General features: G+C 47.9%; 1 protein-coding gene and 1 long non-coding RNA gene across 3 annotated transcripts in view; one reads left to right on the plus strand and one right to left on the minus strand.

Moving 5' to 3' along the window:
• The window catches only part of ZHX2 (zinc fingers and homeoboxes 2), a 144199-nt gene that overhangs the window by 34247 nt on the left and 94274 nt on the right, over positions 1-15678 (minus strand). The gene's annotated exons all lie outside the window — the stretch shown is intronic.
• Positions 8918-14993, plus strand: LOC141567816 (uncharacterized). The gene is made up of 3 exons (XR_012490658.1): positions 8918-9057; positions 9793-9938; positions 14685-14993. It is a non-coding gene; the product is annotated as an uncharacterized LOC141567816 (long non-coding RNA).

The raw sequence follows: 15678 nt of genomic DNA on the forward strand, positions 1-15678 counted from the left end.
ATGCCTCACTTTAAGCAAACCTGATGTGTGAACACATAGCACTTACGCTCTAGAGAAATTGAGGGGTGGCTGTGTTACCGATAGGAACCTGTCAGAGAGTGTAGCATGGAGCTTTCACAATTCGGGGCCATTCCAGAATTCTAGTTTGCATAAAAATCTTCAAGCAGCCTTCTACCCTGAAAGGTGTGCTATCCAAACTCCACCTTCACCTGTGACCAGTGATGTCAGCCCTGCCTTTGGGTTCTGCTCTTAGGTTCCACCTTCAGCTTCTCAAACTTCCCTTCTAGGGCAAACAGGCAGGTAGATGTGGTGACGTTGTGGCAGATTAAAGATGGCCACACATTCTTTGATACTTTTCCCACTGATAGGTGGGGTACATGTCCCCATCCTTACCCCCCCTAAAAACTGGGCTGCCTTATGACTACTTTGGCGTGTAGAATGTGGTGAAAGTGACACTATTACAGACAGTTCTGGGCCAAGGCCTTCAGGAGGACATACAGTGTCTGCTTCCTTCCCCTTGGAGCTCTGGGCCGCCATGTAAGAAGTCTGACCACCCTGAGGCTGCCACGCTGTGAGGAAACCCAAGCTACCCACATGGAGAGAGAGATACTCAGCCAGCCCCCAGCTGCTCTAGTTCCGTCATGTTAAGGCACTCAACTGAGTTCCCCAGCCATCACGGAGTAGATGAGCCCAACTGCTACACTCTGCCTGAACTTCTCACTCACAGAATTATGAGGTATAATCCATTTCTGTTTGAAATTCCTAAGTTGTAGGGTCATTTTTTTAAGCAGCAATAGTGAGCCAGAACAGACCCAAGATATCAACCAAGAGTGTGACTTCAAGACTGACAGGTAATCTTAATGCATGAAGGATGCTGAGGAAGGCTTGAGGTGGGGTCCATACCTGATGGGGCCACCTGGCTGGCTCTGTCGGCAGGATGACAGACACAAGCTCAACTGCCCCTACGCAGCCCATGGCCATGTGACTAGAAGGCAAGAGAATCAGTTTCTATCATAGGACACTGCTGTTAATAGATCTGTGCTGGCCACTGGGCCACGTGCTTCACGTATTATTGCTAAACTTCACAAAACCTTGAAAGCAGGTGTTTTACAAATATGGAAACTGAAGCTCAGAGGTGTGGACTAACATGCTCAAGGACTAGAGCTAGTCCATGGCAGAGCTGGGGTTCAAGCCCAGGCTATGAGGCTTGGCTTTTGGAAGGAACTCATGGGGGTCAAAGTTGGGGTGACTTGACACAGGAAATGGCGGGGGGAGCGGGAACAGGAGGAAGGCCTTTAAAAGAAACAAACAAAATGGAGTTCAGTTATTCAAAGGTTCCCCTTGCACGGCTGCCATGTCATCCATGTGGCCAACATGGAATATTCCAGACACCAACCTAGATGCTCTGCAAAGAGTGTTCTGCAGGACTGAGAGACTGACGCCGTGTAAGCCCTAACGTCTGCTGATTTTGTAAGTGGATATATTTAGTGGTGGAACAGTTTTTCTTCCAGTTTCGTAACACTTAAAAAAAAAAATCCTGCTTGTCCTATTTTATTCCTTTCTTTCATAAACTCGCAAGTGATGTCGCCATTCTTTCCATAGCAACACACTAAGATCCTGACTCTGCTTTGCTGGGAGAAGTTCAAGCAGGACACGGGAAGAGGGAGAAGAAAATATGGGGTTGGGGTGGGGAAGAAACACTAAAACATCACCACTCAAAATGAAGGCAGAAAAGACCTTGGCTGTTTTGGTACCGAGAGCTACAAGTGTCACCAGCTCCCGCTCCTATCCCACACGGAGGGGACGTGTTCTGCAGCCAGGGAGCAGATTCTGGAGACCCTTGTGGATTTGTTCCCAATGGGTCATGATGTTGACAGTTGTGTTAGTCTTTCCGAAGTGCTCCCTTTCTTCAATTCTCTTTCAATCCTTCTGATGATGGTTGGGGGACAGCTTTAACTAGGTGACAACTTGTCTTCCATATTTTTCCTTACCATCCACTCATCTTTGCTTTTTAAAGGGAGGTGGATCCAGACATTTGGGGAAGGTTAGAGAGTGGAGGAAGGAATGGAAAACCAGCCCAAGTGCGGGTCCTTGAGGTCACATACACTGTCTCCTTTCCACCTCTCAATTGCCGTGGGGTGGACATTCTTATCTCTATTTCTAGGAGAAAACTCTGGATCTGAGCCCAAGAATCCAGAAGGTGCCGTGTGTAAGTAAGGGCTCTAAAGGCACCAAGCTGGAGACAAACATCGGTGTTGTTTGTTGTGGAGACAAACATCGGTGTTGTTTGTTGTGGTTTGGCATTGTCCGGTGTGCCTACGTGGCGCTCGGCCACTTTGGCCTGCAGGCAGAAAAGCCAGCACCTCCTCGTAAGGGGGACAAGCATTAACCAGATCCATTCTGCCCTGTTCTTTCCAACGTGACCTTCTATCTCTCATTTCTACTCTCTGAGAGGCTGCCGCTGCTGTAGCAAAGTGGAGAGCACGTGAGACAGAGAGTGCCTGGCAGTCATTAAAAAATAACACTTTGGAAGAAAGTAGAATGACATGGGAACATCCTCATATAATGATAAGTAAAAAAATGAAGTTACAACACGCCATATGATTCCATTTATCCTATGTCTGGAAAAGGCAAAATTAGAGAGAAAAGCCAGGGGTTACCAGGGGCTGGGGGTGGGGGTTGATGACGGGCACAAAATAATTTTTGGAGTAATAGAATTGTTCTATATCTCGATTTTGATGGTGATCATTCAACTACATGGGTTTATCAAAAGTCACAAGAGTGTACCTGGTGGTGATGGCACTGTCGCGAGGGCTGTAAGAGTCACCTGCGGTAGCTCTGACACCCTGCTCGGGGCTGGGATAGCCGCCTCTGTCAGAACACTGAGACCGAGGGGGATGTGGCAGAGAGGGTCCTCCCTCACTAGCCCCACCTACACCCCAGGTGGCTTTGGCTCTTTCACAAATTCTGATGCCATCAGCTGAGCTTGGGGGTGTTAGGGAGGAACTAGCTCCCTCTACAAGAAAATCGAGGGCTGTTAGGGAATAAAAGACATTAGTCAGACTCCAGCTCTATTCTTTCCTCTCCCATTCATTTTAAACTCCTTGAATGAGCCTTCTCCCTCAGTCTCCAATTCAGCTCCCCCATTCCTGAATTTAGCTCCCATCCTCTTCTCTCTCTATGAAAACTGTGATCCAAATACATGATTTCTTAAGGGCTACACTAAGCAATGTGCTAGGTTCTACTTCTGTCCCCAGGGTCTATTGCAACACCTGGCACACGTGGCTGCCTAATAAAAATGTTGGCTGAACCACTGAAATGACAAAGGCGGGTAGGATACAGTTTCTGATTTGGGAACCTGTAGTTCCTGTGTCTCAGGTTCCTCATCTGTGAAATGGGGATAATAATGGCACTTACTTCATATGATTGTGAGGATTAAATGTGTTTAATAAGAGGTACTTCGAATAGTGCCCGAGTCAAGGTAAGCTCTCAGGAGATGGCAGCCATTAGTTTTGTTATTACCACTTAGATGAGCCCAGACAAGACAGAGTGCCGAAAGTTATGAAAGGTAAAAGAAAACAAGAGGATTCAGAGAGCCTTCACAGCACAGACAGATGTGGTCTGTGGTACCTCTGACAGGTGTGTTGACAGGAACCCTCATGGCTTCCCTGGACAGAAACTGTGCTGTGATTGATTACTGATGTCTGTTCTGGGCAAGGAAAGTGGAATTGTGGTGTGTGTGCCTCCTTGGCCTATATTGTATTTGTTTTAGGATTCAGCCATGTCAGGGCACATCTGGAATTCTGGCAGGACAGGCCTGCCAACAAGTTTTTGAATTCTAAGGCTTAAGGGGTTTTGGGGGAAGTAACGTATCTTTGGGGAAGGCACAGACCCTGACTGAAGGACATCATCTTAGACAGCAGAAGGCAATGCAGTTCTGACTGAGGCCGGTGCCTGGTCTTCATCAGAGCACCCTTTGGCCCAGATCCCAATGATCCATGTCTGAGTCCAAGAGAAGGGGACAAGTAAAACCTGACAGAGCTGTCTCAACAAAAATCTCTGCATGAAGCAGCACGGTGAGGGTGCCCTGGTGGAATGTAATGCGGGGGGACGGTTCTCCTCATTGCAGCGGGAGGACACTGTGGGGACTTGGGCACTCTGGCAGAGCGCGGTGTGGCTGCTGTGTGGCCTCCCAGGGGCCAGGACAGGAAACCCAACTCTGGTGCGTGCAGGTGGTGGTTTCATGGTGGCTCCTTAGAGTAAATACCCACAGTGTTCCCTGAGGAGTCCCAGAAATAGTTAGGGGGCTGGAGATGATCCAGAGCTGGAGCCCCTACCCCAGTGGGTTGGGGACAAAGCCTTCGGCATAGTGACTCAAAGGTGAGCCCAAGGCTGGGAGCCCTGAGAAACACACGGGTCATAGTTTTAATGCCATGTGGGGTGAGAGCTCCAAGTGCACAGGCGAGGGAGTTGCTAGCTGTCTGGCATGGCAGCAGGAAGCCTTCATAGAAACAAGAGTTGAGCCAGGTAAAGCTGTGGATGGGGATCCGGAAAAAGAAGGACACCCTGGACCAGAGAAGATGCATGAGCAGACGTACAGAGGCATGAAAGGGAATGCTGGGTCAGGGAATGGTGTGGATTTGGGGTGGGTGGAGGCCAGGAGACAAGTGGTGGGCGAGGGAGCCAGGACGGGCAGGGAGTGGGGAAGCCAGATGGAGAGGAGAATGTCTGCTAGGAGCAAGCACTCTGCTTTGTTCTATGGAGAGGGAAACTCCATAAGAAACAGGTAAAGTATAGGATGGATAGATAGAAGGAAGGAATTAGGATTTAGGAGAGGGCAGAGGCTCCCCTCCTTTCTTTGAGAGCAATATGGGAAGGAAACCCCGTTTGGTCTTTTAAAGGAAAGAAAACCAGAAAAGCAAGATCATGAACAGATACAGCAGAGAACGAAGGGTATGTGTGAACATATACACACAAAGCAAAAGAGTAAGAGATGTGTTATATTCTCAGCTCTGGGTCTCAGAAAAGTACCTTGAGATTTAAAAGAAAAGAAAAAGAAAAAGAAAGGCTCCGAAGCCCCTCTCCACTGGATTGAGGTGGAAGGCACAAAGCAAAGGGATGATTAGAGTGTTCCCAGGATGCAATGCAACTTCCTGCAGGCACCCAGGGGGAAGGACCCCTCTTAACCTGGTCCTCGGTGCTCCCTTCCCAGCCTCCAAGGCTCAAAGGGACACGGCTGGAAGACGCACAGGCCAGGTCGCCCCGCCCAGCAGGGATGCAGCTGTGAATGAGCCTTCTTTCCTTGTTCTTGCCTTGTCGCCTGTCTTTGGAGCCTTGCTGAGAAGGAGAAAAATGGGGCCAAAGCTGAGATGAAAGTGTCTGTCATCTCATAAAAGAGCCAGGCGGATGCTCTGAAAGGCACAGAAGAGCCAACACCTGCCATTTGCACTTCAAGGTTTGAAATCCACTGAGGCAAGAGGACTGTCTGCCTTGCCCCACCAGTGCCCAGGCTCGGGCGAGCGATGGCCCTGGGGACCAGAGTCTGCTGGCCCTACACAGGGGCTATAGAAGGATGAGGAGGAGAGGAAGGCAAACTGCCGAAGCCCCGGGCCTGAAACCTGCATGTCAGAGGGCTAGTGACTTAAAAATCTATCATCTCCTCTCCTTGCTGGACAGGGGATTCATCGATCACTTTCTTTGGTCTTCAGACCATTGTGTGATGGGGAAAAGTACCCCCTGACCACAAACAGACATTTCCCTATTGTCATCACAAAATGAGACTCTACCAGAACTGAGAAAAGCATCGAGTCTGCTTCGGACGGGGCACGAATGCAGCCTTTGCTGCTTTTATTTGCTCTCCTGAGAAATTCTGTAACCCTGCTGGAACCCAAGGCCCGGATGGGGTCCGATGAATCACTCATATCTGGGAGAAGAAAGGTTTTCTGGCAGAAATGTTTCACCCATATCTGGGAGAAGAAATGTAAAGCCAAGAGAGCAAAAGCAGAAAGAGACAGACGATTTTCCCAGTGAAATCCCCAAATGACCAGTACAGATCCTCTAACACATTTCTTACAATTGATTTTCTATTTCCCACAAATGATCTAGGAAGAGTATTCGGGGAAATCTCCAAGTTTGAAGAGAACACACCGTCCTTTTCGGTTGTGAAACACCAAGATGGTGGGTGAGATCACGGGAAGCGGAGCTGAGTGGGAAGACGAACTGCAGGATAAGTTCAGGGGTTATTCAGCCACGTGTGTGGAATGGTGGGCTCCCGGTTACCCGCTATAATTATGGAAAGGCATCCATGTGGAGAAGGGACTCAGGAGACCTGAATGCTACTTCTGGTCCCGTTCCTAAGGTGTCATTGCATTATCTGTAAGTCACAGACATTGGACGAGATGAGCTCTCTGTGTTCAGCTCCGCCACCCTTCGGCTCTGAGATGCTAACAGCTTTTCTGAGAAAGGTGAAGGAGAAGCATGGCAGGCAGTCAGCAGGAATGGGTAAGGTGGGGGTGGGGCAGAAGATGCCCAGTCATGGCTGTAAGGAACCAGACGTGACACATGTAGCCTAGAGTTAAGTGTTGGAAAGGCAAAGAAGAAAGCAAGATGCTCCCTTTGGGGAATAACATATTTATCGCAGCAAGAATAATCTTAGAGAGACGTGCCACCCCAAAGCAGTTTGTCTGGGAATATCTGAATTACAAACTGAAAAACCCAAGAGAAGTGACGAAGCTCGGATAACAAAGCAATAGGGAGAAAACCAGTTCTCCAGGACTGAAGTATCTGAATTAACCTGTAAGATTTCTGAGTGAATTAAGATCCACTGTTTTAAGAAATTAATTGCAAGTTTTAATCAGTTGGGGTTTTTTGGTAAGTGGCGAATCTTGGACGCAGTAAAATGCCAAGTGAAGGGCCTGAAAGGGCAGGTCCCAGAAACCAGGGGCAGGGTGAGCATTTCGCTCCAGCAGAAGCATATAATGAGCTTGAAAGTAGGCCAGGGCTGCACCAAGGACTGCAGGCGTGGCTGAGAAATAAACAGTGGGGCCCTTGGGCTTGTCAGGTGTCGGCAAATGCCATCTGCTGCCCACTCTGCCCCATTGTCTCCCCATTTCCCCATTTGTGATTATGGTGACCCTGGCTTGGGGGACTCAAGAGCTGTTAGTGTTCTGTTCCTTCTTAGTACATGCTGCCACCTTGGACCAGGCAGCCTTCCACAGGGCTGGCTGCCAGGACCAGGCAGCAGGATGAGAGCAGCAGCTCCCTGGTGCTGTTTGCTGGCTTGTCTGCTTCCTTCCATAATCTTCCCCGAGTACCTCCAAGGTGCCAAGGACTGTGCTAGGTGCTTGGAATAGAACAATGAACAATCTTTTCTCCCTGGGTCCGGGGAGGAGGCAGATAAGAACACAGACAGAGATGAGACAATAGATTGAGTGCTGTGAATGGAGGGAGGATACTATAGACAACCAGAGAACAGAGTGTGTGGGGTCTGTGATGTGGAGGTCAGGAAAGGCTTGCTCCAGGAGCCAGCTGAGCTCATTAAGGCCATAGGTATAGGATGGGTTCACCATAGACTTGGCAGAGCTTGCCGGGCTCTACGCACACAATCCCTTCCCTTCTATCAATAATGGACAGTGTCACAAAACCCTCCTTTTGTCATAAGAGGGAAACAGGTTAGAAGGTGACTGGCTCAGGGAAGAGCCATGAGTGATTGTAACACATGCTCTGTTAGTGAGCAAGCCAGAAAGACACCACATTCAAGCTCCACTGCTGATGCTGCTCAGACTGTTCAGTTACTCCCCTGTATCCCCTGAGTTTCGGGATGCTCAAAACAGAGCCCCTCAGCCTTTGCTATTTGCCTGTTCCTGTCATGAGGGGCAGTGGTTAGGCTCTGGAGATGGGCAGAAGTGGGTTCAAATCTGGGTTCCTGCCACACAAACTCTTGTGTCTGAAGGCTCAATGCAGCCTTATTCATGATGATCAAAAAGTGGAAATGCCTGTCAACTGATGGAGAGATAAATGAAACATGGTTACCCACACAATGAGATCTCACCTGGCAAAAGAAGAATGCTGGCATGCTACAACACGTACCAGCCTTGACAACATTATGCTAAGTGAAATAAACCAGTCAGAAAAGACCACATACTGAATGATTCCGTTCATATGACATGTCCAGAATAGGCAGATGTACAGAGACAGAAAGGAGATAAGAGGTTGCCTAGCGCTGGGGGAGAAGGGGATTGGAGGGAATTGGGAAGTGACTACAAATGGGACCGTGGTTTCTTTCAGAGATGATGGGACATGTTCTAAAATTGCACAACTCTGTAAATATATTAAAAACCACTGAATGGTACACTTCGAAGGGTGAATTATATGGCACATGAATATAGCTCAATAAAGCAGTGATATTAAAAACAAATCTGGGCTCCCACCTCTTCTTGGTTCCCTCTAGACTGTAAGGTTCACAAGGGCAAGGACCCCTTTGTTTTGCCCACCATTGTCTTCGGAGGACCTGGCACAGAGTAGGTGCTTTTATATTTACTAATGAATATGTGGCCTTGGGCAAGCCCGCAGGCTCTTTAAGCCTCAGTTTCTGCATCTGCACAATGAGTTAAGGATGCCTTCTGCAAAGGGCTGCTGACAATTAGGAGACAAGGCACTGGAGGCCCTTGGCAGTCTGAGGCACACAGTAGGGCCGATTAAAGGGTAGTCCCTGGATTTGCAGCTCAGTGCTATTGACCAGGCTCTGCAAAGGGGAGATTAGCTCCCTCCACCCCACCTCCCATCACATGTCCATTCTTAGCACTCAGTGACCACATGGTCACACAGAGCAGCCTGCATGATGCCATGAGTCGGCCATTAGAAGCCGCTGTGGAAGGTCAGGCTCACAGGCTCCCCAGTGCTGACAGCCCAGACCAGCAGGGGGGCTGGTGCATGCATGCGTCAGGCTGTATTTTCTGTTCCTGTCTGACAGCCTCTGTCAGACTGTGTCTGTCACTGCCTGCAGGTCCGATGCCAGCTCCTAGGCCATGCTGTGTGCTAGCAGTACACACTGAAAAGGTACAGTGTTTTTAAAACAGCTGTGTGGGTGTCTGAAGGTTCTGACCTCTGGAAGCCATGCCACTATTCCTATAAACTCATCTTGCAAAAACCGTGAAAGGGATCTTCCAGGCCACCAGATACTTAGAACTCCAAGCCTATCTCTTTGTCATGTTCAAATGGGGGGTGGGTGGGGGCAGAACCTCAGTGGGGTTCAGTGGGGGGGGACAAACTCTGCTGGGGGTCCTGGTGGGCAGTCTTTTCATGGAGAAGCCCTCTATGTGGCGAGAGCAGGGGGAGGAGAGAAGAGGAAAGAGGGGGTGTGGGGGTGAAGGTTGGAGGTGGGGTGGGGGAGGGGTGTGTGTGTGGTGTGTGACTGCAAGGGACAGGGAGGGGTTGAGGAGATGGTGAGGCTGGCCTGCTGGTGCCCTCTAACTCAGTCCACCCACACTTCTACTCCCCACCACCCACGCTTCATCTTGGCAAGCCCCTTTCCTCCTCTGGGCACCATCGGGGAAAGGGGGCAGTTTAAAGCTGGCAGAGACCCTACCAAGCAACCCAACAGTTGACTGCAAGGGGCTGACTCACTGGTGTTCAGCCATTTTTGACTGAAACTCACAGTGAGATATACATTTTATGTGGCAATCCTGTGTGTATGTAAACCTACATATAAAAACAAAGTGAACCAAATAATACCCTCACTATGCAGGGTGTATTCTAATACCTTCTATTGTTTTCTGTTTCATTTCCGCAAAGCTTCCTGTCATGACCTGCCAGCAGGGACGTGCAACCAATACTGTGGCCAGGGCCCAGGCTCAGAAGGGGGTCCTATGCTTCGGCTATAATGTTCTGTAGTCACCGTCTCGAAATTCTAGATCATTTTATCTGTGAATTTTTATTTGGTAAGTCAAGTTGGATGGGACACAGGGTTCCACTTCCCGGGTTGTGGGCCACCTACTTCCTGCCCCCACCCAGCGAGGGCTGCTGTCCCCCCACCCACCAACTCAGGGTACTGGGCACTGGCTCAGAATGGGTCATGGTCAGATGCGTGCCCAGGGTCCCCAAGAGGGTCTGCACTCTCCCAGGGATATCTGCATGCCTGAGGGAGCATGACATTAAATGGTGAATAAGAAACACTATGACAGGTTGAGAGACTGCAGAAGAAAGGGAAACGCTTTTCCCTGCTTTTCAAACAAGGGGCCCTGCATTTGCATCTCACCCTGGGACCCACACATCATGTAGCTGGCCCTGCCTAGTGGACCAAGTTCACAACTCCCTAATGAATTGTGACTGGCAGTTTGAAAAATCCTGCACTAGGCAGCAGAACGTTGCAGCTGACCAAAATGCAAGCTTTCATCAGACGGACTGAAGTTGAAAGCCCAGCACCACTATGAATTGGCCGTGCGCCTTTGGGCAAGCCACTGAACCCAATCAACATTGGTGTCCTCATTAGCAAAACCAGGATAACGACAGGACCTACCTTTATAGTTGGGGTGGACGCTGACGTAGATAAGGCAAGATGCCAAGGGTAGGGCCCTGAATTTAAGGAAGAAAGCAGCTAGTATCACTAGATCCCTCTGGTCTTTGGCCGGCCTCTGATTTTTCCCACTTTGACTTACTTCTCTGAAGAGGGGATTCGTATGCTGAGTTTTGAGGAGCAAGCAGCAGTTTACCAGGTGAACAGAAGGGGGAGGAGGATTTCTGGGCCTAGAGGCTGCAGAGCAGAGGCTGGGTTGTGTAGTGTGTAAGGGGAGTGGGAGCTGACCAGTTTTGAGAGTGTGCACTTCTGGAGGGCGGGAGGTGAGCTTCTGGGAGAGCAGTGGGGCTGAGGGGGGCGAGGGGAGTGGAATCCAGGCAACCTGACTTACCTGGTAGCCAGGGAAGGCAGGGAGGGTTCTATGCAGGTGAAAAGGCATGACGCTTTCAAGGATCACCCTGGCTAAGGGTGGGAGATGGACAGGTGAGGGTAAAACTGGAAGTGCCGAAGAGGTCAGGTGTCAGATTCAAGGTCCTGCATGGGTCACACGAGTGACAATGGGGATGGAAAGCTGAGGTTGACGATGACCCAGGAGGTTGGAGTGAGCACGGGAGGTGAGTGTGAGTGTCACCGGGGCCACCTTCCAGGTTTCTACCCTGAGTAAGTAGAAACAAGAGCAAGAACAGGTCTGGGGGAGGCAGGAGCAGGATTATGTGGTCAGGGCTCTGGAGGCGAGTGTATCAGAATAATGTGTGTTTAGTTTATTTTTAGAAACTACCAGGAATGCAAAGTCTATAAGTCAACTGAAGAGCATTGACTATTCACAAAGTTGTCCCACCCACCCCATCACCCCCACTTTTTTTTTTTAACCAAACCTAACTCCTTTCAGCTACTATGCTCAAATCAGATAAACTTTAAGCCACAGTACAGGTGAGTTCTAACCCTCATTGGTTCAGCTTTATTGATTACTGGAATCAGGTGGAAGAAATTTAGAACAAGTTAGAACTAAGTGGCATCTATGGAAGAGAGGAAATCACTAAGGAAACTTGTAAAGGTGATTGATCCCTAGCCCTGGGGCAAGGCAAGTGTCCAGCTGCCAACGGAGTTCGGGTAAACTCAGATCAGACCAGGAACCAAACATCTACTTTGGAAAACAATGCCAACAACTGCCTTCTTTTCTGGAAGGGCCAAGCTTTACCTGTGCTTTCTCATTTCGTAGTTATTATCCTAGCCACAGCCATTCACTGGCAAGCAGTTTTAAGTATTCTGAAAACTTAATTTTGGAGCCAAAGTCTACGATGCCTGAAAGCTGGGTAGGTGAGGGAAACAGGTAACTTCCTACAGTTTTAGGCCAGGGGAAAGGGAAGATGGTGATAACCAGGGTTTTCCATACAGACGGAACTTTACAGTTTACACAATGCTCCCACAGTGGCCCTCTTATTTGTGTTTACAATAGTCCTGCAAGATAGAGGGTAAGGTTTGTCGTCCCATTTTGAGGAAACTGAGGTGCAGAGCTGTGAAGTTGATGATTGACCCCTGAGATGGGGTAGGCCTTCAGGCTTTCTGTCCTCCTTAAGTTGAAACCATTTACATTTTTCAATCTCACACGCAACATATGGAATTTATGAAAACCTAAATGATACGGGAGCACTTAAAAGGACCTCCCACCTTTGCTTCTCTATTTCCATTCCCCAGAAGGAACTGCTTCTAACAGTCTAATGTATAATCCGTTTCCCATGCACAAACACACCCACACATGGAGCTTATTTTTCACAGAAGGACTGCACTAGATGCATTATTCAGTGACTTGTGTTATTCAGTCAGCCACATATAGTGGTGATACCACATCCTCACATAAGGAGTAATCCTTACTTATCCTCTTGGGTAGATCTCATTGTCTGAATGAAGCATAAACCACTCCCCTATTGATGGACTCTTGGTTGTCTCCAATTTCTCATTAATTCTGCACCAAACATAATTGTAAGTGTGACAGATCCTTGAGACATAAGCTCCAATAAACATCAGGTAATTTTCAGCCTCCTTATATAGCTTGGATTAACTGATGGCCTCCATTCAGTTCCTATTGCAATTTAGTGCTCATTTCAAAGAGATGAATTAACTATGCTTCAGTCTCCTGACCTTTAGGAAAACTGGTGATTTTCTTGGCCCAGAGGTTATAGTTACCTAACCCAAAATGGAAGTTGGGTTTAGATAGAGAGTAGTATCAGTTCAAAACTTTTCCCAGATTTTCTGACTCATTCCCTAACTGAGGCTGTCTTGCAGGAAACTCATTAGAGTTGTGTTTTAGGTTTCTAAGAGAAGCTGTGGAATTTTTGCCCAATGTAAAGAAGGAAGGAAGCCCGACAGCCTAACATTTCTGCTCTAGTCCAATTCATTTTATTCTACTAATTCCAACACCAAGAAGTTGAGCATATAAACTGCAAATTGTGTTCCCAGACCACTTTTTGCCCTGGATAGGGACCACGTTATCCCTCTCTTCCGTCTCATAGCATCCTTGAGACTCAGACTGTCTTCCTTTTTCAAAACTGACTCTGCTTTGCTTTTTGTGGTCCATTTCCTTCAGGATGGGCAGCAAAGTAGAAAACAGTTGTGTATTCTTCCTTCCTTCCTGACATTCCCAAATTCCTTCTTTCAGCATTTTCTGTCTGTCTAGAGAACTTACTCTAGCCACTCTTTTAGGGTAGGTCTGCTGGCAACAAATTCTCTTAGTTTTCCTTTATCTGAGAATGCCTTGATTCCCCTTTCGTTTCTGAATGCGGGAGCACGTGTGTGTGTGTGTGTGTGTGTGTGTGTGTGTGTGTATGTGTTGTGTGTGTTTTGCTGGATATAGGATTCTGGGTTGCCAGTTCTTTTGGGGCAGTTGCCTGACTCCTTTTAATAGACCTAAGCCCCTTGAGGAAGAGGACTCCATCTTACTCATTTTTGTATCCTCACCACTTACTGTAACACCCGGCAGAATGGAAGCCTGTATCACATATTGGATCAGCAGAACTTGCCTGGAAGGGCAGACCACTAGTCACGTCACCTGTCCCAGGTACATTCTGATTCCACGCAGTCCCTTGAATTAGCAGGTGATCTAAAGTAGGTTTTTGCCAGGCTACTCATTATGTTTCACACACAGAATAGAAATTCAAGGACCACAGAGCTCTCAATAATTTCTGCCGGAGCATATTTTTCATATCTGGGGACCTGAGTTTTCACATCCCTCAGTCCTAGCAGTGGAAAGTTAGCAAATCCCTTCTTGCCACATCTCCTGAATCCAGCCGTGACTTGAAAGGTTTATCAAAGTGGAATCGAGTTACTAATTTAGCCCTGGGATTCTCAACGGTAGATGGTTTTGTCCCTTTTGGGGACATCTGGCAAAGTCCGAAGACATTTTTGGTTGCCGCAATAGCGGGGATGTAGGATGTGCTACTAGCATCCAGTGGGTCGAGGCCAGGAGTGCTGCTACGCACCCTACAATGCAAGGGTAATCCATCACAACAAAGAATCAGCCAGCCCAAAATGTCAATAGTGCTGAGGATGAGAAATTCTGATTAGCCCAGCAGCCCCCAAATGTGCATGTGTAAGTGGTTTCAAAGAAGAAACATTGCTTAACAATTAAATTAGGTTTTATGAGATTTTATTCGCAGAGAGCAGACCTAGATCACTGGGGGAAAATGAAAGTGAGCATTCCGTGCGTAAGTAGAACCATCTTTATTTGGGAGCTCTTCTGAGGCAATGTTTTGAGAAGTAAGGTCTTAGGACCTCGTACCATAAACCCACCTGGAAAGCTTATTCAAATGCAAACTCCATAGCCTCACCTCAAACCCACTGAATTAGACTCTCTTGGGGAGAGTCTGAGAGATCTCCATTTTAGGGCATTTGTATAGATCATTAATTATGAACACAAAATGGACTCTCATAATTCTGATAGCTGTGTCAGTCCCAAAGTGACAGTCATGACAGAGCATCCCGTGAAAGGCATACCCAGTGAATGCCCTAACCAGATAACTCCAGATGTAGGGTGGAGTGTGACCATCTGGACGGCTTTATCGGGCTGCGGATGGGGGCACCACACCCAGTGTCGAGCATAAAACCAGAGCTCTCTGACAGCTCATTGTTCAGGCTTCAACTGCTGAGCTGACAGCCACATCTGCACTTCTCCCAGATGGAGCACTTGAAGCTTTGCCTCCTGACCGTCTCACCAGCCCTACCCGATGCCCGATGCTACACACCCCAGTGCCATAGGGACACTCGCTGAACACCAGACTCTCTCTCTCATCTTTCTTACGTAAGACTCTGTTCGCCTGGCCTAACCCTATTATTGCAAACCTGTGTGGCCTTCTTGTGTGAAACTGCTCGACTATCAGAGACTATCCTCTGGCCAGAGCCTTGGTTAATGCCCGTGGTAAACGGAATCAGTAGGACTAGATCCATGGCTTTATTCTAATAAAGTCTGACATTGTGGACAGAGAAACGTGTGTGAGACTGCTTCTTTGACAGCCACGTTCTGCTCACGACAGGCAGCCAAGGTGATTCAGACACACACTGATAGTTTTCATCAATTCTTCCAGAAGTAGGGAAGATAAATTGGGGGGATGGGAGTGGAGGAGGAACGCGGGTGGACAGACCACATGCTTGGTGTTTTTTTAAAAAAGTTAAGTAAATATGCTCACATTCTAGCATGGTTCCTCCAGCTTCAGTCATTGATTCTCGTACTGCATTGTTGTGAGTTACGTTCTAGACAAATACCCCTGTACTATTCTTTTCTTAATAATTGGAAAAAAAATTATTGTGTAAATTCTAGCATCATTCCAAGCAATAATACCCATCACAGGTTTGGTCAGCAGCTAGTTATATATTTTTTCCAATACTAAGGATAAACACATAACTACGAAAATAAACAATATTTGCCCATGCCACTTATAAGCCTTTGAAACCAACCACCTTGAACCCTGCACCAGGACAAAATGAAGGACCGACATATTTTGAGCATCACTGAGTCTCAAAAATTGGAACCCACAAGTGTGAGGAGCCCCCTAAAGCAGTTTCCATGATCATCCTGCTTCCAGAGACCCTGCTTTTTAGGTTTGGTGGGGGTAGACAGAGGCAGAAACATGCTACATTGAAGGCTACAAAAAATTTCACGTCTCTGCTAAAAA

The sequence above is a fragment of the Rhinolophus sinicus genome, linkage group LG12, assembly GCF_036562045.2.
Source record: "Rhinolophus sinicus isolate RSC01 linkage group LG12, ASM3656204v1, whole genome shotgun sequence".
Taxonomy (NCBI): Eukaryota; Metazoa; Chordata; class Mammalia; order Chiroptera; family Rhinolophidae; genus Rhinolophus; species Rhinolophus sinicus.